Source organism: Dermacentor andersoni, chromosome 1 (assembly GCF_023375885.2).
Source record: "Dermacentor andersoni chromosome 1, qqDerAnde1_hic_scaffold, whole genome shotgun sequence".
Classification (NCBI taxonomy): Eukaryota; Metazoa; Arthropoda; class Arachnida; order Ixodida; family Ixodidae; genus Dermacentor; species Dermacentor andersoni.
In genome coordinates this window covers 287,255,380-287,282,104 of record NC_092814.1, presented here as the reverse complement: position 1 = coordinate 287,282,104, position 26,725 = coordinate 287,255,380, and the positions used below count along the sequence as shown (strand labels likewise).

At 47.0% G+C, this 26,725-nt stretch overlaps 1 protein-coding gene across 4 annotated transcripts in view; it reads left to right on the top strand.

The window, feature by feature from the left end:
* LOC140213725 (CCR4-NOT transcription complex subunit 7-like) overlaps positions 1 to 26,725 on the top strand; it is a 283,027-nt gene that overhangs the window by 146,791 nt on the left and 109,511 nt on the right. For 3 of the 4 annotated variants that reach the window (XR_011890645.1, XR_011890642.1, XR_011890644.1), the window contains one exon: positions 12,721 to 13,421. The exons of the other annotated variant lie outside the window; for it this stretch is intronic. The gene's annotated coding sequence lies outside the window, so the exon portion shown is untranslated. Of the gene's footprint in view, positions 1 to 12,720; positions 13,422 to 26,725 lie in introns of those variants that run through there. 4 annotated transcript variants of the gene reach the window in all.

Sequence of the window (26,725 nt, the reverse complement as noted above, 5' to 3'; positions counted from 1 at the left end):
AGCACAACAAATAAACCAGATTGGCGCAACAGCCCATATGTGCTTCTCTTAATCACTAGAAATACAAGCCGGTGAATTGCATCAGGCATTTTTCTTGCCCTTATAACAAGCGTAGATGCTGTCTTTTTATTTTTAATAATTAGGCAGTAGCCTTACTTGATGCATTGCTGTGAGAAAAATTGCAGGCTTTGCAGTAGCACTGCATATGCATCCTTATACTACATCTTACTTCTTTAGCCATTTTAAGCTGGCCACAACAAAAAGCCAGCTGAACTGAGTGCGAAGTTTGGTTTAATAAAATGTCTATTACATCGAGAGGCTGTTTGTCTGTTTATGTGATGTAATTATCAGTTCAGCATATATGTAGCAGAAGAGCAAAATACACAAGAAAACACAACCAAGTTCTGTCTGAAAAGCTGCTTTTTCTCACTACTGTGCAGCAAGGTGACATTTCATAAAGCATGTAACCTATGGCTTTGCTTCACCTTTGTGCATTGTATATATAAGAAGGCTTCTCCCTGTCGCCTAGTGTAATCAATTAAATTACCAACCACGTACATGACCATGTTTATGCCAAGTTATCTTAAAGTTTATCTTTAAGCAGAAAATAAATAACATGCCACATTATTTCACTATTTATAAGAAAGTTAACAGAATCTAGTAATCAGATTGAGGTTTTACTGTACTATGTATATTGTAAGCATTTCCTTGAGCAATTGGTAATGGCTATATCTAAATTGCATGAATCCCTCGACTAGCTAGAAGGGAGCTGCAAATAGAATGGAAACAGCACTACAGACTTTAAAAGTAGTACATCTAATTTCTCGAGGCTGAACTTTTCTTGAATTGAACCCTGTGGGAATTGTTCGATCAGGAATGTGACCATGGCAGTGTATGGCTCCAACTGATAAAAGACACATGTTGTTTGGACTTCAGACATTTCTACCTTTTAGTTTCTTTCGCATTGCAGCCAACTGTGAATCAAAATTGTGAGTTTTGCTAATGCAGGTGGCATGTTGAGCCTCCTATTGCTCCTATGCTCTTTTAGCTCTTTTATTCAGTAGGCTATAGAAACTGCTACCACACCTTTGCCGCAAAATACAGCCTAAAAGTACCCTTGGATAAAACCTTTGTCGAAAAAAAAAATGGTCGTAGCAAACTGAGAGATTGATGGAATGAGAACATGAGAAGACGAAACCATCAATGTACCAGGCAAATGTGCTTCTTCGCAGATGCCATAATTTCTTTCCCACAATTCGTCTCCCCTCTGTAGTTTCTGCCGTCTATGTGGGCTCCACGAAAGGGCCGATGTAGAGTGCATATTTTTAAAACGGAGCTCTAACTAGAATACCAAAGCTGCATTACAGCACTATAGCAACATATCCTGCCACTGGTTTACAAAGGGTTGAAATCGCATAATGACACGAGAGTCTCCCCTGATCACGAAAGAATAGCTGGGGTGCCATACTTACATAACATTTAGAAGGCCAAGGTACTCACTTTTATACCATGCAAGTTGTCTGATATTTTTAATGTTAGTATAGTAGTTCATGTCCTCTTGATAGCTAGGATTGCAAGAAACAGCAGAAAACCTTTCTTGCACACTTCATAACAGGTGGTGTCGGTGAAATTCTTCTTTCATGTGACAAAGTATTACGTAGGGACGATAGGCACTGGCTAAATAACAGTCAGGAATATTGTAACTACGTGAAGAAGGGATTCCATGGTTGGCTGGTTCTGTATTATGACATATGTTTTAGACATGTGTTGTGTCTAGGCAAAAATATTGCACAACTAATAATTGCAGCAGCAAGAAGCAGCAAGCGTGGGTTCATGGTATGTGAACATGCAATCTGTTTGAGAAAAGTGACCATCATTGATCTGGTAAAGCCTGTGCATGACATCCTTGCATTGAGAATCATGAGTATGTGTCCATGTATGTGTACCACGCACAGTTAAATCTCGATATTACGAACTTCGATATTTTCGATATGACGAAGTATAACTTTTTATAACCTTTTGTCATAGAACACCATGTATTCAGAACCTCAATATAACGAAGTGTGTCTATATGCGATTTCAATATAACGAAATTTCGCTTCCGCCGCAAAGGAATGCGGAGACGATAAATGGAAACTTCAGCGGACGCTGATGGTCAAATGATTAAATTACAAGCGGCTGCTTGCAAACGCACGTATCAAATCTCGCGCGGTGCGGCAAGAGCGACCGCCGAAGTGGAGCCGCATCATGTTCAGTATAAAGTCCAAGTGCGATAAGATCCTCTCGCGGCCCGCACACTTTGTGCTCTAGGTGCGAGTGAAAGTATGCGAGGGCGAGACAATAAATATGGTGGCCTCAGGAGTGCCGCCTTCCCGCTCGAGCTAAGGGAAAGAAGGGAGCGAGCTCGCGGTAACGCGATCAAGCGCGCGCGAAGGGGTGGAGGGAATAATTGGCGCAAGTCGCGATCTCTAGCGCGTCTCGGCCGTGGCTGCGCATAGCTGTAAGCGCGGCTGAGCGCCTATGCAGCAGCGCACCCTGTGTGCAAACAGTGGGCGTGCCGGCATGGTGTGGCATCACATAAGCTGTCTTCCCGCGCGTTTAGTATAGGAGCTTGTGTAATCTTGAGTTTTGGTAACCTGTTGGATCAGGAGGCAGATGAAGCATTTGCTCCGCGCTGCCGTCTTTTTTCATGATAGCTTCGTCCGAGTGCGGGTGACGCTATCAGCCACAGGGGTGGAGCTGCACGCGAAAGCGTGGCTGGCTTCGCTTAATTCGTACCGCCGATTTGAATATATCGTCCACGTGGCATGAAACCGTATCATTCGTCGCCGACTCCCAAATTCATCAAAATGAATTGTTTTCTCATTCAAACTTGCTTTTTTCGATTGCCCGATAATTCAGAAAATTCTGGGACCCCTTTCCGTGTAAGAAAAATCGATTGGCGACTGTACTTGTTTGCATAAAAGGTCGAATTTCAATACAACGAATTTTCGATATAACGAAGCAAGTTGCCGATTTTACCTACTTTGGTATATCGAGGTTAACTGTGCATTTCCAGTAAACCGTTTCTTGAAGTCATCACCTGTTTCATCTTGTCCTTGTACATCCTTGTCGTTTTGCACTATATACACCAGTGAAATTTTTGGTCAGCAGCATACTTTTTTTTATAATGGTTTTCTGGCACACCACCCACTTTTCATCTATGATAAACCTGCATATTGTGTCACTGTAGTCTGGAAAATAGAGCGCTAGACTAGGGCATACCTGCCAACTTCTGATCATAAATATTCGTAAAAAAAATTTGCATACACAAGAGGGCGGGGGGGACATAGTTTTAAGTTTTTGTAAGGATCGTTTTGTGGTTTTGCATGGGGCTTCAAATGTTGCCTCTTGCACCCATGTACCACATGACAGCATTTTTTTGGTCAGGCTTGTTTCTTTTTACCTGCGTATGACTTTATAAAAGAAAAGACCCTTTTAAAGACTCAAAAAGAAGCATGCAGTTCTCATCCATAATATGCCCACTTGTATATTACACAGTGCAGACTTACAGCACACTGTCTGCACAAATAGCTTGTGCATTTAGGTTCTTGTGTATGCAAGACATTTGCGTGCCACAATGTGAACATATTTATTGCACGTAATGTAATCTAGGAACTTAAGTTTTTCTCTCATACCAAGGTCTGCATGACAGAGATGAAGACTGCCAGAAATTTACATTCATTGCACCATGCAGTGCTATCTCTGGTGCCCACATTTCACGACAGCGCCATGTGTCTTGGCACATAGCATTGGCATAGCCAGGGAGGAGAAATGCATAAACTTTAGCAGATTTGAGACATAGGCCTCTCTACCTAGATGACGGCCTCGAGCCCTTGGGCCCTGGCGGCATCTTCGGCCTGCTGGATTGCCTTGAGTTGGTCTTCCGGTGCACAGCTGAGCAACGCGGTCTCCCACTGCTCTCTGGTCTTGTTTATTTTATTCTGTGTGAGTGTCCGAGGACAAGCCCAAACCATATGTTGTAGGTCCGCCCTTTCCTGACAGAATCTACATCTATCCGTGTAAAGTTCCGGGTAGGAGCGGTGGGACCACCGGGTTCGGATATGTATCTGTTTGTAAGAGGCACCATGCCATCGCTTGCCGTCTACTCAGCGAGGAGGGTGCCGGGGGGAAATGGGCCCTTCCAAATTTATAGTGTTTGGTGATCTCGTTAAAGCTGCTCATCCGGTCTCTCTCCGTTCCCAGTATTTGTTGCGTGTCACCTGCTCGGCCCGTCAGTTCTCGAGCCAGGTTGTGCGCTGTTTCGTTCCCGGGAAGGGAGGAGTGCGGGTGCCCATATGATGTGAACGTCTTGATCTTCACGAAAGTTGTTTAAAATTCTCAGCGCTTCCGGCGAGATTCTTCCTTTTGCAGAGTTCTTGATGGCTGTCTTGGAGTCGCTTACTACGATGTTAGCCTCCGTGGAGGCTATTGCCAGAGCTAAGGCAGCCTCCTCCGCCACCTCCGCCTTCCCCGTTTTTACCGTGCCACTAACTCTGCAGTCACCGTCTAGAGTCGTACCAACTATCGACATACTTTGTCTATTTGCGTACTCCGCCGCGTCCACATAGACCACGTCCCTGGCACTGGGAGTCTTTTGGGGAGAGCTTTCGCTCTTGCGATTCTTCGATCTTGGCGAAACTCCGGGTGCCTGTTTCTGAGTATTGGGGGTTGGGACCTCGACCTTGGTCCGCGATCTGGAGCTGGACCTGGAGCGTCCGCGACCGGCTTCCCCGGGCAGTCTCGGAAAGGAACCGGAACGGTCTCTTCCGTAGTTTTTCCTGCTTGTTTCTTCTTTGTCGGTTGAGGGCTGCTTGCTCGCTACAGTCTTATGGTTATTTTTGTACTCCCTCTGGTTTCTTTGTAGTTGTGGTAGTAGTACTCTCCCTCTTCGGCCTCTTCTTCCCTACTCCGTGGCTCCCAGCGGCGTCTCCTGACCAGGTACGGTATCTTGTATCTTGCTTGTACTTGTCTCCCGTGAGGTGGTCTTTGCCGCAGAGTTTGCAATCCGCTTCGCAGTTGTGATCCTGCTGTGGATTCTTGCAACCACAGCCCCGGCAAATCTTGTCTTCAGGGTTGGGGCACACGTCAGTCCTGCGGCCTGTTGTTCCACATCCATAGCATATGGCGATGTGCTTTTTATACAAGGAGCATTGGATAAGCATCGCTGCATATCGCACATATTTTGGGACGTGAAAACCTTCGAATAAAACGATCACGTTGTCTGTGTTAGCCATTCGCTTGGCGTGCAAGGCTCCAGGATTTCACGGCGTGACCAGACTGGTCACTATGTCCTCCGGAATCTCCTTCTTGGATATTCCTCTGATGAGACCCTTGGATGCGTTATCAGGAGCTGCTCTGTAAGCACTTGCTTCAAGTTCTTGTTCTCCAAAGCGGAGCTGATTGATAGCCCCATATTTCCTGGCCCGGTCCTCGGAAGGCGAGCTGAGCACCGCTATATTTTGCTTGCTTTTCATGCATATGCTGTCTTCCTCCGCTCTCTCTCGACCGACCCCGGCAGCGTTGCGCAGGCAGCAGTAAATGCGATCCAGCTGGTAGTCCGATACGTTAAGTCCGCCACGTGGACGCACGATAACTCTGTAGTCTTCTTTTAGCAGGTTAGGCAGCCTACTTGCTTTGATGATTTGTCGCACCCTGCGTTCGTTCTTCCATTTGTTTTTATTTGTTGCTTCCCCGAAGGTTCTTCCCTGCTGCTTGTGGCCCGCCAATCCGGCCCCACCGCTTCATCGCTTCCTTCGCGCCTCTTCTAACTTCACACCAACCTGATTCTTTACCGAACTCCCCAGTTTGCATTTCCTCGCCTTCCAAGCTCACGAGTTCCATCATGGAGCAGGGCCTGGATATCCCCGTCGCGCGCTAGGCCGAGCTCTCTCAGCCACCGCTGCGGCGAAGACGTTCGAGGCGTTCGCGTTAGGCGTAGATCTCCCGCCACGCTTAGCGAGAGGAAAGAACGATTGACGTCCGAAAAACTGGCCCACCTGGTAGAGAATGGTATCCTTGGGGTCTTTGGCACTTGTTATTTTGATTATCAATGGTTTTCTCCTCAAAATGCGATTTTCCGCCGAGAGTCCTAAGGAAATGGGGACCTGACGCGACGTGCAGCCGCACTCCATGGCCAGGGAACAGAAAGTTTCACACGGAACAGAAAGTTTCAGGAGGTGAGCTCCGAAACAGCCAAATGGATGAAAGCGAAAACTTGAATGTGAACGCAAGGCGAGGGCTGGAAGTGGTCCGAAGGTGGGAAGCGGTGAGTGTCATGGGGCCGATCCCCTCTCCCATGCACGGAACATTGCGACCCCACTCATGGCGCACGTCTACCTCATTCCGGATCGTGTTAACCGTTACTGCTGACGGAGGATTAGTGCTAAAAATTCCACACGCATATAAAGATGGGCGAGCGCGTGCATAAAACATGGGGGCATTGTTGCTCCCCACCAGGCCTTCGTGTCGTCGAAGAGCTCCTCATTTCTGGTACTTGACTGAATCGTGGACCACGCTGCGCGAAGGAAAAGCATTCCGAAAACATTGTGACTTGCTTGTCTAGGAAACGCATAATCAGCTCTTTCTTTTATTCAGTTCCTGTTTCTTGTCTCTGACTTTCATTATGTTAATAAACTTCAGAAGAGCTTTCTGTTAGGCTTGTTTGTACGTGCTGTGAAGAACGAAAACAGTGCGAAAAATCGGACAAGACAGAAAGAACTACAGAACGCTGATTTGCGCACGGCAAAATACATATCAAGGACGGGGGTGCTGGGCCAGGGAAGCTAAGAAACCGCCACAACAAACAGTTGGGAGGGCAGGTAGGTGAATGGTCTCGAAGTCCACGCAGAAACAGAAGTATAGGAATGTTAGGGGCCGCCGTGCCGTTCAACAACCCAGTGAATGTTGAAGAGCGCGACAGTGACTAACGGAAAATAATTTTTAAAATGGGAGTGGGGTGATGGATACGAGGAGGGGGGAGGGGCACGCGCATAAAAGGAGTCATGAACGAAGCTGGCGGATAATTATGGACATAGAGAGAGTGTCTCAAGACTGAAGACCAGACAGCCGTGAATAATCGCCTAGCAGAGGCTCATCTACCCGGTCGTAACACGTGCTGCTTGCTGCGGGGAGCCCATCCTAAATAAACGTTCGGCAACTTTCAGAATAGACGGATGTCAGGAGACACAACACTTTCAAATCTCTGAGAACTACCGGCCCTTACTTTACTGCGAACTACGGATGCCGTACTTTTCACCAATGCTTCTAAACAGTAAGCAGCCCTGCTTCATACTGTCTGCCTCATCAATTTCTGAGTGTGAGCAAATAACAATATACGTCGCGCGATGACTACAATACCATGATCGCAAGTTACATCCAAACATCTCTTCAATCAAGTTGGACAGCAGGTCAGAGAAAGTGAGGGAAACTTGCATTATATGGGGCATTATATAGTTCTAGTGCAAAGCTTGGTTCCTGTATTTTTTAAATCTAGAATAATATAGCACGCCTACAACGCCGAAAGCGCGATTGAGTCATAGACGACTTGCAAAATAGTGTCTGCCCTCTTCCGTACGTAGCCGCGTGGCCGTACCACTCACTAGACCTGACTAAAGGACAATGGGGTCGCGGGATCGAATCCCGGCCACGATGACCGCATTTCGATTGGGGCGAAATGCAAAAACACCCGTGGTACTTGGATTTAGGTGCACGTTAAAAAACTCTAGGCGGTCCATATTTCCGGAGTCCTCCACTACGGCGTGCCTCATAATCAGAAAGTGGTTTTGGCACGAAAACTATAACTTTAAGGGGCTGCGTGAAGCTTGGCTGACGAAACTTAGAACCGGCAGACAGCCATCGGCTACAGCTCGGGTATGCAGCAAGCACACACGCGAGGAAGAATTCTGCTACGGCGCCGGGACTGCGCGATGTTCGGTGAGTAGCAGAAAACGCTCGCCCGCGCCCGCTGCCCGGCTAATGTCAGGACGGTTTAGTTTATGAACTTGTTGATGCTAGATACTGGCAAGTTCACTGGAACGGAAAGGGAGCGGTAAGACGCACATTAAAGAAAGGCATGGCATATGGTCATGTTTCTGTTAAGAATTAATGCACTGAATTACAAAAAAGAAGCAGAGGGAAATAGCGCGCTAGAAGACCGATAAACATACAGTGCGACTCAACTTGAGAAATAATATTGAAATGTCCACGAATTTAGAAGACAAAAAAGATTGAAGGGTACGTTGCGACGGCACATCACAGTCGCCGTAGGCGTCGAAGTCTCTATATAACGAAATTATTTTTTAACAGTTCTGATAGCGTCCACGCAACAATGGTTGCTAGTGTATCAAATGCTCATATGCTGCGGCTTAAAGCTCACGGCACGCACACACTCAGTGTGAAAGCGCGCTCACAGCGAAAGCAAAACATTGTGCGCGGACATGCATGCATGTCGACGCGCAGTCGGTCGCTGCGAGCCCGTGCGATCGCTGCATTGAGGCTCCATTCTGTTATGCCCCATTTGGTTATACACACAGCCCACTATAAGAACATATTTCACATAGTCTACTCTCAGCGTTTTCCTACCTTTCACGCAAGAAGTCGGTTGGGGAGACTCCATCGCGGCGACCGCGCGCGGTGGCGTTCGCTGTACGTATTCGGTAGAGATAGCGTCTGTAAACGATTCTGTGCTGTAAGTTTGCCCAAGATTATGATATCGACAGTCAAAAACTTCCCTCGTTTTGAGAGTACCTACATAAAATGACCAGGAGAGCTGCCGCGTAGTGTTTTTATTGAGCGCCGTAAGCGAAACCTATGAGGAGCGCGCCGCGTGATGCCTCATACTATGCAAGGGGGGCTCTTCCGACAGATGGCGACTCCGTAACTCCTCCCCCCCAATATCAGTATATTTTGTGCCTGTTTAGCGGAGACACTGCGTTGGAAATAAGCGGTATGGCCGCGCTGTGTGTAATCCGAAAAGATTGACGTACAGACGTGTCTCCGTCTTTATAACCGACCCTTCCACTATCCCACGATATGGGACGCTTCTGCACCGCGCAGATAAGCTTATCGTTAAATTCCATGCGAGCTGCCTTTGAAGTCACGGCCACGTCGCTAACACATCTGCCAGCTTGTTTTCATGGGGAACGGGTTGTTTTATTGTCCTGGCCGTCTGGGTCTTCAAGTTTCTCAGCTGCTACAAGCGAGTTCCTTAGTTCGGTAGTTCCAAAAACTGTTGGCGGGTCATGTCTTGCAGACCCTTTGTTGAGTTTCATGTCCGTCTTCGACTTTCGCTCGAAGCAGTGCCTGCTTCTGAGCACGAAGCCGCAGGTCTGGTTCCAAGTGGTGGCCGCGATCTTTATCGCGGGGGCGGAATGCAAAAACGGTTTGAGTGCAGAACCAGCGCCCCATATATTATTGCTCTTATCATTGAGTTCTTTCATGGCCGTGTATTGCTTTCTCTGCGCTATATTAGAATAGAACAGGCCCAACCGCGGTCCAAGTGATGTCGATGCCGTCTCGTGTATCGGTCGATATCGTTAACCCGAAAGAGTTCATTTAATGGAAACCGCCGGGGTTGCTCAGTGGGTAACGTGGCTATGGTGTTGGGCTGCTGAGCACGAGGTCGCGGGATCGAATCCCGGCCACGGCGGTCGCATTTCGATGGGGGCGAAATGCGAAAACACCGGTGTGCTTAGATTTAGGTGCACGTTAAAGAACCCCAGTTGGTCGAAATTCCCGGAGTCCTCCACTACGGCGTGCCTAATAATCATAAAGTGGTTTTGGCACGTAAAACCCCACAATGTAATTTTTAAATTTTAGTTCATTTAATGGTGCCAGGATGTCTGACACCTGAGTCATTTGCTTCTTTAGGAGGATTATTAGTCCGGTGAGCTTTGTTTTGTACTAATCCATGATTCGTTACCGAACAGTAGCGAAACGAGCTTGTCCTTTTTTCTCTCGAAGAAATATGTCGTAAACGGCTGCTTGCAACGTACCGCCGCGGTGGCTTAGGGGCTATGGTGTTGGTAAGCACGAGGTCGCGGGATCAAAGCCCGGCTGCGGCGGCCGCATTTCAATGGGGGCAAAATGCAAAAACGCCCGTGTCGCGTGCATTGGGGGCGCGTCAAAGATCCCCTGGTGGTCAAAATAAATCCGGAGTCCCCCGCTACGGCGTGCGCCTCATGATCGAATCGTGGGTTTGGGACGTAAAACCCAAGAATGCAGTTCAATTCAGCTACTCACAATTAACGTATGTTTTTTTTTGGTAATGAATTGCTTTCTTGTATATTTAATTTGCGCAAAATGAAAAGGTATGGGAGTGCTGCGCCAATTGCGCCATCTTGCGCGAAACCACCGAGCTGCGCCAACGTGCGCCAAAACACTAACTTCGAATGTAGTCGCTAAATTTTGCTAGACGTTCGTGTTCAGTGGCAACCACACAGCCATGTGTTTGTTGGCTGCTAGCATTGAGCCATAGAAACCATGCTGTAGCTTCGGCGTCCTTGGATTGTGGCTGTGTTTGGTGGCGTATTGTAACTTGACCGCAGGAAAACGAAAATCATTTGTGCTATACAATGCATTGCGAATGTTTTGTAAGTCTTACGCGTTTTCGCAATATGCGATCCAGCTATAGGTGCTTTGAACTGGCATTCTTGTTATGGGGCAGTCGGGAAAGAAAGCCGCGCTCTCAGCAGAAACAAGTCGTGCGGTCTGTCGTAATACATTTTAAGGCCCATTTGTACGCGCTATTGGTAAATCTGCGTCGAATAATGGTGAACACCGTGGGTAACGTTAAAACATATTTCGCTCGTGCACCACGTCTCGTTACCGGAATGGTATAGCGCGACATGCTGAGAAACGAACTGCTTGCTTTTGCGAAAATTCTTGCCAAGAAATATCCAATGGCAACTGTAATCATCAGTCAAATTTGCACTCCGGGTACTCTATGTTCTGCTCAAACATACCATAAAAAATTAGACTTTTGCGGCCGCAAAACACAAACCGAGGATGTAAAGTTTCGGTTTTAGTCTACCGTAGCGGCCAAATGGCGGTCAGGGTCGGTGAATACGCGAACGACAGAAATTGCGTTCGCGGCAGTGATGTTCACGGCGCGACTTGCGCAGAAACGATTGTTTGGCATTCAAAATAACCGTCACCGTTTTGCGTTGATATTATGGGGCAGCGCCCTAACAATCGAGCTTCTGCAAAGTATTGGTGGGCGACGCTGATCAGAAAGCCAGTGAACACTTTTGTTCCGTTTATTCTTCTCATAATTTTTTTTCTTCTCTCCAAGTTATGTGGAATACTGGCAAACGTGCAGTTACCAACAAAGTAACTTCGCATTTATTCTGTGGTATTTTGCTATGCGAACTGAAAGTCACCAATAATTCTAAAAAATAGTTGAGGGCATTACGCGAACGGTGTTCGCTGTATGTTGATGGGTGTTGTTCGTGGTTGTCACATTCAGTATTTCTTGTTCATTGTACACGAATTTGTCTAATTAGCTAATTCTATTAGCTTACCTAATCGGCGAGTTGTCAATGAAAAAGTTGTCGGAAATGTTGGAACACGAGCGATAACTGCATTTAAAACAAGGTAGTATTTGCATTATCTAATATAATTATCCATTAAGTGAGGTAATTAACGTTAGCTAACTAAACTTAGATATTAGAGAGTTTTTAGTTTAGGGGATTCAAGCGGCTTGCGTACGCAAGAACTAGGGGTGACGGCACTGCGCATGCGCGGATCCAGACGAAGGGGTCTGCGCATGCGCAGTACCGTGACCCCTAGTTCTTGCGCCCCCTAAACTAAAACTCTCTATTAGTTGCTTGTGCACAACGAAAACAACAACTCTTGGCTAGCATAAACAAAAGGCTATCAAAACGCAATGGCTGCCGTTCGCGCAAATCCCTTGGTTATTTTTTTTTCTTGGCCACATTTAGTTGGCACGTCCTGTACCTAATTTAGTAGTGGTTTCCGAGGAACGCGTATGGGTTTCCTTTGTCGGGTATATGAATTTATTTTTCCTTTAGTGAACTCTCCCCCACCTTGCGAGCGTCCGCGGAGCTGATGGGCCGTAACCTAGTAGTATTCTGCAAAGTCTAATAAAGAGCTTTTTTTCTTGATTTATCTGTATTTTAGTCATGTTGAACCTTACCTAGCATGCTCCAAAACGCATATATTCTGCTCCAAAACGAACAATTCCTGCTCCAAACCTGGTACAATGTGCCAAATTTGCTGCTCCCAGAGCTACTCCAAAGCTCCCTTGGCTGCTTCCATACCTGAATAAGAGACGGACATTATTACAAGCGTCATTCTTCCGTTATATTGAAAACACTTGTCATTTGCGCAAGCGCTGCATCTGTGCGGGAAGTTTCGTATTGCTCATTTGTATAAATTAAGCGTATGTTTTATGTCTAGTTAAACGTATGCACTTGCCCACAAATGTTATCAGAATGCAGAAATTGCGAAATAATATTTTTTGATGTGTAATACAATTTGCATATTAGGTAATGTTGGTGCATAGTGCGGGATCTACGCACTGCATCTTTTCATCTATAAAGGCTACATGATGTGGATTCTGAGTAGAAGTTTTCTCGTAGTTCCCGAATTCCGAAAACTTTCGCGGTTATACTTCTACATTTCTAAAGCTATAATTCTAATGCTGCCTTTCGATTACAGGTCCGCTGCTGCAAGCCTGGAGTTCGGACTCGCCTGAGAGTAATCACGGCGTTTGTTCAGTCCATTTTCGGCAATAAATTTCTTTAACCGAGAAAACCAGGCAAAGTGTTTGCCTTGGAGGTATTGCAGAAATGACCATCGTGACGGCAACATGACCAACGCGGCTGGCATGCCAGAACGCGGCCGGCCGAAGCTAGTATATTCTCTTTCCCGTACACGAGTGACATGTGCAAGCACACGGGTCAGGTCTTGGTTGGCCATGTTTTGTAACCGCTCTTTTTTTTTTTTGACTTTTCATCAGTGGCCTCCGAGATCGAGTGGCGTGTGGTGTCAAAGCCCGATCTCGGAACCTATGTTTCACCCTTCCTCATTGGCTCTGACAAGGCCTTGTTGCCGTTTTCGCAAGGATCTGACTAGAGTGCCTCGATATCCTCCTCTCCCGCCGCTGAGGAGTTGCGCATTGAGGCACTCTAGATTTGCCAGTCGGTGTGGCAAATGATCGCACCGAGCCCTTTCACGCCGCGGGCGGATAGGTGCTCATTTGGTCTGGACCTATACGGTTTGGACGAGCACCAAAGACGTGGATTGCCGAATACAACCTATACACGTTGAACCTATACACGTCACTCGCGAAGGCGTGGCGCCTATCTAAAACCGTGGGATATATGTAAAAAAAATTGAATAAAGAGTTATCAGTTGAAGATGACTTGAAAAGTGAATACTTTGTCAGCATGTTTGACGCACTGACTTATAGCGAATAAGTTATTAAGGCGCCTATAGAACGTAGTAGTTCGCCTTCGTCAGTGCAAGTGTTGTTTCAGCTCGTTTAAATCACTATGGCTTGATTCGCATGAGGCAAACTACGCAGGAAACCGGTCAGACGTTTTACACATTCACTATTAAACTGTTCTTTCCTGTAAAAAGTAAAGGTGGTTACATTTACTGTAAGGATAACGATTGGTATGTGTAAAGCTAGCTTTGTAGTGTGTGAAAAGCGCCTGACAGGTTTTCTGCATCGCTTACCTCGCATGATTCAATCCCGACTGATCAGAGTTGAATACTACGTGTGAGCCTCGGACCTCTAGGTTTATTTTACAAGCTGAATGTAGTTAGTCGTCAGAATGGAAAAAAGACTGCCCGTCTGTTAAAACAGCTATGCGATATGGAGCCGGGTAGGTGCATAAGCTCTATCAGGGCCGCATGAACAGCTTCAGCATATCACGTGACATGGAGGAGCACCCAAGGTGCGCCGCACACGGAAGCGAGTGGCGTTGTTTGTCGGCCCTAGTCAGCGAGCCATCGCCCGAAGAGATAATTACCACGTCATGCTTTTTATAGCGTTATGCAGTTTGCCCTTGTTGACATTCTATGAAGCATAAAAATTTTGAGCCTAAGCTTCGCCTTTAGAGTGAAACGCGATAGCATTCAAAGATCCCTGACTACTTCTCACGCTTCCCGGCAACGGCAGCGCATGTAACCGTAATGTTCACCGGTAAACGCTGGCAGCGAACGCTATGCACGAAGGCGAGCCTTCTGGTAGAAACGTGGTCTCTTGCGTGGCCGCGTTGCGGTGGAGGCTAGCACCATCTGGAGGTGCTGTAAGCAACCGGTCGCGCCGCTTTATGGCCTTTGAGTTTTGCGGGCGCAAATCTCAAAGGCCATGGCCGCTCTAACTCCCTAGAAAAGCGGTTCGTGTTGTTTTCTTTTTTTTTTTGTTTTCGCGTAGCAGAATTACGTTTTCTCGTATATTCAAATCACAATCCTATGCTATCATGTCTCTAGGTTTTGTGTAAGTCGTACTTCACTATTTTTCTACATATTTTAGCTTGAGAAATTTGATTAGTCCAGTAACTTCATTGCGCCACATGGTTGGGCATGCGTGGTTTCAACTTTTTTTTTTTTTTGCTGCAACGGCGCGGGACGCCGACGCCGGATTTACTGCGACACGGGCTGTCGCGTTAAGTTATGGCTCCATCCGACGACTCCTCCATCAACGCGCCAGCGCCACTTTTATACCTGTTGGGCGAAAACGTGTATGGAGGGGCTTTAGATGAGCCCTCGACTTCATCTGTGCGAATGGTAATGTTACTTTAGAAATTATTTCAGGTGTTATTAGCAATTTAGGCAATGTCGATCATATCTGCCTCATAAAAGGGAAGTAAGGTGTGAGACCGGGCTATGGTCGGTATTCCATATTGATATAACCAGCGCAAAAGCAGACAGAACACAAGAAGCGACAAGGACAAGCGCTGCTTCCAACCAGCACCACCTGTTCCAGTTGGCTTTTTATTACAAAGAAGCATGAATATATAACCTCGCTCGTGAGCACAACCACATATAGGGTGTCTCAGCGAACACTTTCAAACATTGTTAAAAATGGCCTGTGGCAGATATCACAATTCTAGTCCATAAGCTGGCCTACTCGCAGAGGCGGACATTATTTGCACGGTACATTAAAATGCATGATTGAATAAGTAAGAGAAACGAACTAATTATGGTTTGAACTAGTTACCTTATGGCACATATTAAAATTTACAAGTTGTAGCCGGTAAAACTGCAAGGCATGCCCACTTGAAAAGAATTGTGTAAATGACACCATTTTCGAGATATGCGCCGTCAAACGTGCGGTAACAATGCACTGTCGTTCGACTTACTTTCTCAACAGAACGCCGTTTTATGCATTGAAGCATAAAAGTAACTGGTACGCCGATGCATTTCTCCGCAAAGTTCGGGGATTAATATATAAAAACTGGTATCATTCCGAGCATTTGTTCTAAGTGGATATATCGCCTTGCGAACTCCGCGGCTAGAATTTGTAAATTGTCATATGCTCCATAAGCTAATCAGTTGAACACTTAATTAGTGAATATTTGCTAATTAGTCGATAATGCATTTATATTGTGCAAGTAATGTCCGCCTCTTCGAGTAGACCAGCGCATGGACTATAATTGTGCTATCTGCCACAGGCATTAAAAAAAAAAAAAAATTAGAAAGCGCTCGCTGAAACAGCCGGTTTATTTGTGCAAGTTATCAAACTACAAATCTTCAAGAAAAACACCAGAACCTAAGGCGGCTCCCCACATGCAGGTGCCTCTAAGTGAGCAAATTCTTTATCCGTCAACGCTATGGAAGCTTTACGGATGCAGTTGCCTCTTGCGATAGTCGCGGCCTCAATGATAATTCTTGTATATCATGTGCGTTTCTATATATAGCTAGTATTGCTGTCTTGTCAGAAAGTGGACGACATCCGCATTTAGCGCAATGCATTCCAAGAAAACCCTCTCTCCCTTTTTGCGCTTTCTGGCTATGCTCCTGCAATCTCACATTTAGGCATCTACCCTTCTGTCCCACGTAACGCCGCCCGCAGGAAAGAGGTACAACGCCTCTTGAGCAGTCTACGAATGTTTTTTTTTTTTTTTGTGCACATTGTATTGCATAAGTTCGACTGTCTGCTCACGTTCTAGCACACCACTGAGGTAACTTGTGGGGCGCCGGAAAGGAAACGCGCGCCCTTTGACATATATCCTCTTGAGTTTGCGCGAGATGGCATGTAGGTACGATATATTACCGCTTTCTTCCTGCGAGCAGTTGCTCCTGTACCAGAACGGATGTCACAGTTTTGGAACTTCTTGCACAGCGTCTATGAAACAGAAACAACGAGGTGACAGGAATAGCCAGCTGCCTTCAAGCTAGCAACCTGCGAGCTGAAGCTCTCCCGTATCGAGTGGTGACAAGATTTAATCAAAGCGTTATTCAAACAAGCCTGAACAATGGCGCGCTCGACCAGCTTACTGTGGGCTGACGCAAAAGGCGACAGAGGTTTTTTAGCTGGAGGCTCATAGTTCCAGCAGACATCTTCGCCGCCCCCCCCCCCCCCCCCAAAAAAAAAAAAGACAGCTTCAAATCAAGAAACTTAATAGAACCGTCCTCAGGACGTTCGCGCGTAAGATTGAGCGATTCCAGGTATTCGCTGAACAGCGCCAATGTCTGCTGGAGGGAGGACTCAAAGCCGGCAGCATTAGTCAAACAGGATTAGGTAATTGTCGACAAATCGAAAGCATTTTGCTATATTTGTTCCAGCTAAATGTGCTTCAACCTTCCTACTTAAATATACGGCAAGAGCAGATCGCTCAGTATTGGTGCATGCAAGAAGCGATACACAAGTCACTTTTATGAAGAAAAACTCCTCCATTCAATTCAGCGAAATCAGAGTTGAGATATAATTTAAGCAAATAAAGAAAACGGTAACCGTGACGCCACACTCATTCTCGAATGCCAATGCGCCAAATTCAAAAGTGGCTTCTTCAATGGCAGCCATGAGCGCATAATGTGAAATAGATTAATATAAATCCTTAAGGTTAATAGAGAAACCCTTATACGGAACGCTGGTGGGCTCATTAAGATTCTGGATAATCTGCGATGAATTAATGACTAAAAAAGGGTCATCAACTTGTAACATTTTCAAGTGACACTGTAGCCAGCAGGCAATCGGCTTTTGCCACGTTCCCTTTTCAGAAACAATAACGCGCGAAGGCGGTCCGTGCTTGTGATTTTTCTCGGAGAAACTTGAACATTTGCAGGGCCAAGTTTTATTTCTTTTCTACGAACTAGCAAGTGTGCTGAGATTTAGCTTGGCTAACCTACATATTGCTTTAGATTTGGCGTTCTTCAGATTGACGCCTGATCGCTGGTTACAAACCGCATCAACAGCAGCTTGAACTTTACTTATAAATGACCCATGACCGTGTAACAAGAAACCCACCTTGTTTGTCTGATGCCAGAAGACAAAAGTTGTAACTTGCGAGGCAAGCCGCAACCCGCCCAACAGGAATGCTTCATTCAGGATGGGAATATCGACAAAGCACGTCTTCACCTTCAGACGCACAGCGTTCACCTTCACGCTCCGGGACAAGCTTGGACACGTCACGCACCAATGTTAGCAGTTCCGCTGGCGAGTTGTGTCTTTCAACGGCGAACTTGGTGCCAAGAGCGAGGGTCCGTCTGACGAAGTCCGGCAGGGAGACGCCTTCCTCATTGTGAACCTGTTGCAAAGACTGTGGATCGACCGGTTACGAAACCGAAGGAGAACCAATTCCTGCCGCCATCTGGTTCATAAGAGCAGTTCACTGGCGCCCCTTTTTCATTTTGGCTTGGCGGCTCCTAGGACCGCAATTGACTTTAACGTGAAAGGACTCCCGGTATAATCGTGCTTGCCTCAATACCTCCTAGCGCAGGACCTTGCACACCCTTGTGCGTCTGTGAGCAGGTGCCCACAGACGCACGAGCGTCTGTGGGCACCTGCTCGTTGCGAATGCAGTATGGCAAGACACGGGTGCGGCAAATGGCGAGTGTGATAAAGGTTACAAGGACATGTCCTTGTCGCTTCTTCTAGTGTTCTGTGTCTGCTTTTGCGCTGGTTATACCAATATGGAATACCAACTAGCCCGGTCTCACAACATGCTTTAGTTTATTTCTAGTTCGTCAGGCTCTGTTGATTGTGTTCATCTTCATGCGTCAATCCTCGTCAAAATTACATCGGCTGGATACAAAGGCAATACATATCGGGGCGGAAGAGAAAGAGGAAGCAAGGATATGAAAGGCTGGGATGTCAACCAGGCTTAATTTTTCAACATAGCTTGAGGGAGATGGCGGCCGTGCCGCGATGTACTTGGGCTGGTTTATTTGAAGAGGCGGACATTACTTGTATGGACAAATCGTGGTGTGCAATTAGCTGATTAGGACTGGTCGTTAATTAGTGTAGGGAACATGTCGATTTGACAGAGCACCTGACAAAAATTCTCAGTAGCGCTTGATACTAAAGCGTTCTTGTTGAAATTTGCAGCCTAATTATTTTAAGCGGTTTGAAACATTTCTTCCGATTTTCGTGTAGCGCCCGCTTGGTTTCTGATTAGAGCCAGCTGTGTTCTAGCCAGTCGCCTAGCTGCCTCCTATGGTCTATTACCAGTACACTACTCCAGTCGAAGCCACTGGGCCTTCCCGGCCGGGCTGCTCCGCTGTTGCCATGGCAACTCTCTACCTTTCTCCCTCCTTCTATCTCCTTCACTCCCATATCCATACCCCTGCTGGCGCTGAGCCGTGCTCCCGCAAGGGTTGCAGAAGATAGTGCCAGCCTTTCCTCCTTTCCCCACAAGAACAAGAACCACTTCTCTCTCTCTCTCTCGCCCAGCTGACGTGCCTAAGAGGTCCAACTTATGGCCACGGTTTCAACATACGATTGATTTATCCCTCTATGTTTTTTTATAATATTAATCAACCAAAAGAATTGAATAGGCATTTTTATGTTATATTTAAATGCATGGCAAATTATACCGCGTTTTTCTTAGTTTGAACATTTTTTTAAATAAAGTTGTCTGAAGCACATATCGCCATTCGGCCTGTTGAGGAGGATTATCTGAAGAGGTGGACGTTACTTGTGGGAGAAATCGCAATAATTGTCAGGTTGCTAATTAAAGAAAGATAAACTGATTAACATTTTAATTATTCATTTTAGGACACGTGTACCAATTGCGAAGTCAAAGCGAAGTTGCAGTGAAATCATGTCTGGTTAGAATAGAAAGTTAAGACTTGTGCCGTTTTTGAAATATCTGCCTCAAAATCTCGACAGTGGTGACAGTTTTGTGTTATGCAAACATGACTTCACTGCCCTGCTATGGGCTTCAATTTCCCAATTGGAACATGTGCCTTAAAGCAAATAATTGAAAAACGTTAATTGGGGAATTATTTTAATTAGCTTCCTCAACATTGAGATTTGTCACACAAGTAACGTCCACCTATTCCAAAAATAGATGCACCTGAAGAAGGTGAACAGCGCTACGTCTGTCACAAGCGAGTTTTGAAAAGCTGCTACGCTAGTTATCGCTTCATTATTCCGCGGTGCGAACGAATAATGTTACCTGGGATATCAGTCGTCCCATTTCGCCGCATAATTTGAGCACGTATTCCTGAAACTGAAGATATAAGCACGAGATTTACGCTAAGTGCGTTTGACTTCATTTGTGCTAGACTTCAGTTCCGCAGTTAGGACATGTGCCCTAATGTAAATTACAAGAACAATTAGCAAAACTTTACTAATTAGCTGACGTCACACAGCGATTTGTTGTGCGCGTCCGCCTCTTAAATAGCTCAGTTGGCGTGACAAGTTGATCTGCCTCTAAAAAAGAATCATGGCCGATATAAATGTGTCGGTAAGGGTGCAGTTCTTTCCCGGATGACGCACTGTGTGCTGCGTCGCCATAGAAACAGCAAGAGCGTGCGCCATGAGAACAGGAGGAAGATGGTCTTCTCGGCGTGATCACACAGAACGCTCACTGGCGGCTGCCATGCTGTGCTTCGCCAAGGGACGAGCCAGCCGAGGACTTTTCCACGAACGTGGAACGCACCGCGACCGTGTGACTTGTATTACTCGAGTGGCGACAGACCCGGGACGAGTCGTGCGGCACGATGATTTCGTGAAACCCTCGGGAGCGACCCGCAACGATGAATAAATCTTAAGTCATATTCAGCGTTACAAGTTGCTTTCGAGCATTGCACGCAGTTTCGAACGTACGGACGGCGCCAGAACACCGCATGCAGCTCACTAAATGCCATTTATTACAGCACGCGTTCTTTCCATGAATTGATGCGACTAATAGCCGTAATCGGCACACATGAGGCGCTACGTCATCGCCACTCATCTATACTAATGCTGACTGGCCTGTGCAGTCTTCGTGCGTGCAGCTTTGCGTCGTTCCGTACGAGTGGCACTTCGCACCTGCGAAAGACTGTGTTTGGTCTCGGCTTTTTGTGAGCAAGTGAGTGGTATATAGTGAATTTTGATTATAGGCTCTCACACTGGTACCGCAGGCACTTCCGAAGCCTAAAAGTTGAATATTGCCATTCTGTATCGCGGCAGTGTTCGCGTGAAGGCGCGAACTGCCACAAGTTGCTTCGTACCAGCACTTCTTGTAGTGCCACACGAACGGAGTCCGGGCGGGCATACAAGAGCGGAGAAGGAAATGAGTAAAATCAAGATACAACAGGACTGCGTTCGTGAAGGTTTAGGTCGTCCGAAAAATGGCATGATGTGCGTCACCGGTCAGCGCCTATATCTGTCGGCAACTGCACCCGTATAATGTAGGATTCCTTTTGCTTCAAATATGTTTTCTTAGACCGAGTAACTGAGCCGTCGAAGACGACTTCGTTTCGATGCCACACTCTGCGAAGCCTGTATTGGGTCAACATAAAGTATCGTATATTTACTGAAAGCCATGCGTTTTCTGCTATGCTCCGACACAGTTCCTCTGTGTGCCATTTACTATACAATTCGTGTCGTATATTAGCTGGGCTGCACGACGCTCACAAGACTGTTCAGAAATACCTCTCGAGGAGAAACGGAGTCCACGGGTGGACCAAAGCAGCTGTATTTCTTCGTGGGCAGACGGCGGTGATGGCCCTTCCATTTCGCGCCCATGCTCTTCCTCTATGCAAGGTCGTCTACACAATACGACCATCACAACCGGCGCTTCAGTGGATGGCATTGCATTAAAAGCACCTTCTGACCAACAGAAGTGTTCGCCTTGATTCCTTTGCGCTAGACAGTCGTGGCTGGAAATTCTCCTTCACGGCATTGCCGATTTGTCGCACCATGATCGCCAATGAGACTCACTACCAAACACAAGAACTTCTAAGACGAGTCAGGTTTGTATACGCCTCACCTGCTTTAACTCTCTGGGTCTCTATTATAGCTGTATTCTACACAGCTAAAACATCAACACAGACATGCGGATCGTATCTGCGGCTGCTTATAGAGTTCCTAAGAAATTCAGAGTCATTTATGTTGCTAGAAGCAGCTCCCTTGCCACCAACAATGGGTTTGTAGATATACTCTGAAAATACGAGAAATTTGCGCATGATTCTGAGCAAGGTGAAATACGACGCAGACAGATGGACAGTATAGTTGGTTCATGATTATATTGCGCTCATCGTTACACTGACGAAGATAAGGGACAAGACGCAGACGTACGTAGCGCAATACGTCCGCGTCTTGTCCCTTATGTTCGTCAGTGTAACACTGAGCGCAATATAATCATGAACGACCACCAACTAGCCCTATTGATTGCTTTAGTATAGTTTGTAACCAGCCACGGTAGTGGCTATGGCGGTGCGTTGCTGAGCTCAAAGTCGTGGATTCGACCCCGACCCCGGCCGTCGCATTTCGATGGGGGCCAAGTGCAAAAACGCTCGTCTATCTAGATTCAGGTGCATGCAAAAGAACCCTGAGGTAGTGAAAATTAATCCGGACTCCCCCACTACGGCACATAACACCCCAGAATTTAGTATAGTTTGTGTTTACAATCACCAGAGATTAAGTAATCTGAGCCGGATAATTATTGTACCGTCGCTGTACCGTATAACCTACAGAGTCGGCGATCAAATGTCCGTGCCGTTCGATGCTATGAGTGTTGGCGCTCGTTCCGTTTGATATGCCTTGAGTGATACTGCTGCTCTCCATTGTAAGAGTTGGTGTCGGGTATGTCAAAAGGGGTAGCTGGCCCATGCCGTCGTCCGACTCATCCATGCTAAGGGCGTTGTTGAAGGGAGGAACATGTTCAGATCGAGAACCAGGAGTACTGGGTTTATTTACAAGATCTACATGAAGAGTGGAGAACGTTGCGTCTCGTCAGTCTAGCATGACTGCATTGAAGCACACTGAGTAGCCGAAGAAGTCTGCTTAAACCCTCTCTGTCCTCCCTAGATCCCTAGGCCAGGGACTGTTCGTGCAATCGGAGCGTCCAAAGTCGTCGAAGGACCCGCGTTGAGAGCGATAGTTCACACAATCACTCCCGCACCTTTGTTCACTGAACGCACAGAAAGGAAGGGAACTTCGTAGACAGGCATTGTCACGCTTGACTCAAACTGGCGCGTCTTGGTTCCTGGGAGGACCCAGCAGTTAGCTGAGCGTCTGTCAAACGACCGTGGCGGTTACCGGAGTCCGCGAGGAAACGCCGTAGAACACCCTTTTCCAGTGTTTCTTGCTCCCATCGATGGCGTCGGCGACAGTGAGCCATCAAACAACACTCGATCGGCCAAACATGTCTCGCCTTGCTGGTACCGCAGGTCTGTTTGAGGGGGACGCTTTGTTAGCTTCACGAAGCGATTCGTCGCAGTGGTGAAGGAGAGGCTGGAAGGTCACTAAATCCGCTGGCCGATCGTAGCACTGTCTGGGAGCCTATATCAGGCAATCTCTCCGTGGCTGCCGGGACATTGTGGCATCGTTTGTAATCACTTCGCCGATGACGCTGCCCGACGTGCCCGAGCTGGAGCACCGATACTCCTTATACATTTATCGAGAGTAGACGCTGCAACTGAGCTTCGCAGTCTCGCTCGTACGATCACGTTGAGTCACTGGGATACACTACAGAACTCTAACTGTCGTTTATAGAGCCTCACCCCATCACTGAAACTGAAATTACCAGCAAGCCTTTCACGTCGTCACGCGACACTGCTGTGTTGGCTGTGGGTAGGAGTAGCATTGACTAACTCCTACAACTATCTTGTTGGAATGGCGGACTCACTGATGTGCGCTAAGTGCAAGCGTGAAGAGACCATCGGCCATCTTCTGTGCCACTGTTCTCGCTTCGATAACCAACGCTAGACTCTCCAGTGTGCTTGGAATAGAGTGGACGATCGGCCATTTACAGAAGCAAAGGTCTGGGGAGCCTGACCTCACAATTTATTAGCCCAGAAAGCTATTGGCGCACTTCTTCAGTGCTTGAAGGCAACACACTTGAGTGCCCGACTGTAGACATGCTGCACCTAGCATAGCGCATGTGAAAGTGCGATACTCAGGTCTCCTCACTCTCTTTCACTCCCCCTCCCCCTCCGCACGGGTAGAGTAGCAAAGTGGACGCAGTCTGGTTAACCTCCCTGCTTTTCTTCCCTGCCTTCTCTCTCTCTCTCTCTCTCGCGTGAGTACGATCTTGCAACTACATATCATAGACCGATGTCATATAGACCGATGTCGCATCTGCGAGCAGTTTACCGACGAAATGCGAGCAATTTTGTATCTTGCAACGTGCGCGATACGCGCGCAAGCTGTCTGTCCGTCAATATGATGGGTCAATTCTAATCCTCCAGTAGCACGTAATAAATCCAAATATAACGGAATAAAGTAAGTAAAAGAAGTATTTGGTCAGGTGAAGCCAGCACCTTGCTCAGTGCCAGTGCCTCCTCACTTCTCACAGGCGCACATTCGGGTTCGCGCTCATGTCCGCTAATTTTCAGCAGCACTCGATCACTTACACGCTCTTATCAGATAGCGTTTTCTAAACAAGACAGCGGTAGACACTCATTTCTTTATTGTGAGTGCAAGTGCTTGCATGGCGATGATCCGCGTGCGAGTGCTGGGGAAAATTAGCGGACGCGAGTGCGAAACTGAATGTGCGCCCATGGGCACTGAGCGAGGTGGTTTTCAGCTGACCAAATACTTCTTTTACGTATTTTATTCCGTTATAATTGTTTCTTACATAAATTTCTTGGTTGAGGTTAGGTATGGCCGCAATGGCAACTGTGCGTCATGCGTATGCATAGAGCGGAAATATACCTGGTATTCGCCAATTCTTTTTTTTTTCAGAAAAATTGTTGAAGCGCGTCTGCCTGGAGCTGGAGTAATGAAACTGTTATTATATTCCCCTCCATAGTGTCTTTGGGCCGCAGTGTATTACTAAAGCACGCGCACACACGCACGCACACACGCACGCCTGTTCCCCAGTGATGTGAACGGCTTCCCTAACACTGTCCAAAACTTCACATAAAATTCAACTCAGACCATCGGATTCTGGACTGCGATTATGCTTCCTAGACTTCAAGGACGATAATAGCTCGTCCTCGACAATGGCTGAGTCGCAGACCTCCGGTGGCTCAGCTGGTGAAACGAATGGAAAGACAGCTGGAGTGGCAGCTGGTTTGGCATACAGGTTGTAAGATTTGTCGGACGATCCTACCTCTGTCAACCAGATATTGGAGTCGTCGGACTAACTCGCCGCTGCCACCATTTGAAGGAGATGAAGGTCGTAGACAGGAACTCGGTGAACAGGATTTATTTACATATTAACAGTTTAAGCAGGATGCATTGGCAGACTAGCGCGACTCCCATATGGAGCCCGCAAAACTAACATACAGCAAACAGTTTACGAGCACACAGCTCACTAGTACATTTCTAGTATGACAGAGCACTCAGCTCCCGACAACGAGCACGACACGAGCACACACTAGCAGCCGGCAAACGCTGCTTATAAGCCCTTGCTCGACGTCATAGTTCGACGTCATTCAAGATGACCCGCCTTTTTGGAGGATGAGGTGTGTCGACTTGGAGGATGAGGGCTCACATACACGTGCCGCACATACACACAGGTGAAAAGGCCGGACAGTTCTCGGTACCGCCCAGCTTTCAGTGCCGACGTCAGAGGGCTTCGTAGAACTCTGCTTTGTCCCGGGTGGCTCGGCCAAGTACCAATTTCTTGAGTTGATCGCGCGCCACGTGGCTGCCGGTCCTTCGCAGTTCTCCGAAGGGCGCCCCGTCTGGTGGGCTTGGAACACGTGCAGCGGGCTGAAAGCTGGCACGTTGCCACCCCGTACGGCCATTCTTAACAGCTCCTCCATGGCCCGGAAAATATCGCCTGGCCAGTGCTGGCAACCGCTGGGCAGGAAGAGAATGGCTGGTGAGCAAGACGATGGCTTTGTTCTCTGCAACCCCTGCGTACTTGGAATGCCTTCAACCATCTTACAACAACTGGCACAGAAGAGTCGACCCGGCAACACAATACCGCTAAGCGTTCAAACGCCCGGAATCAGCTGCTAACCCACCAGGCCTCCTATCACAATTTCGATGCAAGTCACTCAACTGGGAATCCCAAATTTTGCCCCAAAATTTCGTGCCGCCAAAGCGAGCGTTCACGTTCCCCTTTCAGTTCGACCAAACCTGACTGTCGTGCTGCACAAGAGTAAAGGTTTACGCAAAAATTAAACCGAAGGCTCTCAAACACCAATACCCAAACATAACATGAGCAGCCTAACTTCACGAACAGTCTGTTCTTACCCTATCGTAGTGACGTACTTATCTCACGTACTGTTGCCACTGAACAGTCTGGCCAACTCCACAGGTACGCAATCACAATCGCGCTAGCTTTGTGGTCCCTATTCCGAACACGTGCTTGCATCCAACAAAGTTTTCATCACGCTGACTCACATTTGTTCCTTTAGTCCACACAGGACACGTTCCTTAAACAAACAACCAAATTTGCGTAACTTACGCATCACAGAGGAACCTTCGAACAAATGTCTTCTAATAACTAGCTCTACGCACGCGTACTAGAGAAGTCAGATTACGGCTGCCCTCAACACACACGAGCAACCCAGACATAAATCTGCTTCTTTCCGTCCACACAGGACACGCGCTAATGGACTTAAGAGCTCTTCTCAGTGCAAATCGTGCACTTACTGAAAATCTACGCGCTTAACTTTAGAAAATTCAAAAAACACTTAAAAAAGAAGGTTAAATAACACACACGCGCGTTACGATAGGCCTCTCAACGATAACCTTGACCTTCAGGTTACTCACACACACAAAAAGCAAGCCTATATACTTATTAATGAACACCTCGCGAAACTACATGTTTACTTAAAACGCGTCTTTCAAATCTCGAGCTTCTCAAACAAAACATAAACAGAGCTCATGCCTTACATATTGAAAGAAACTTAAATCGCGAAAATTATCCGAGTGCTCAAAAATAAAACAAAACAACATGCTTTACTTCCACGGAAGCTCCCTTGGCCTCCCGTTCCAAGCATTTACAACTGACTCATACTTTTGAGCCGTACTCGAGGTGGTCGCGGTCCGAAAGCTACTCTGGCTACGGGGGAAGAACAAAAGGGCTGACTCAGTATCAGCTCCCCCAAGACGTTAGAGTCCCCTGCCAATTTGCGTCTTCGCGCCTCGCTTTCAGCA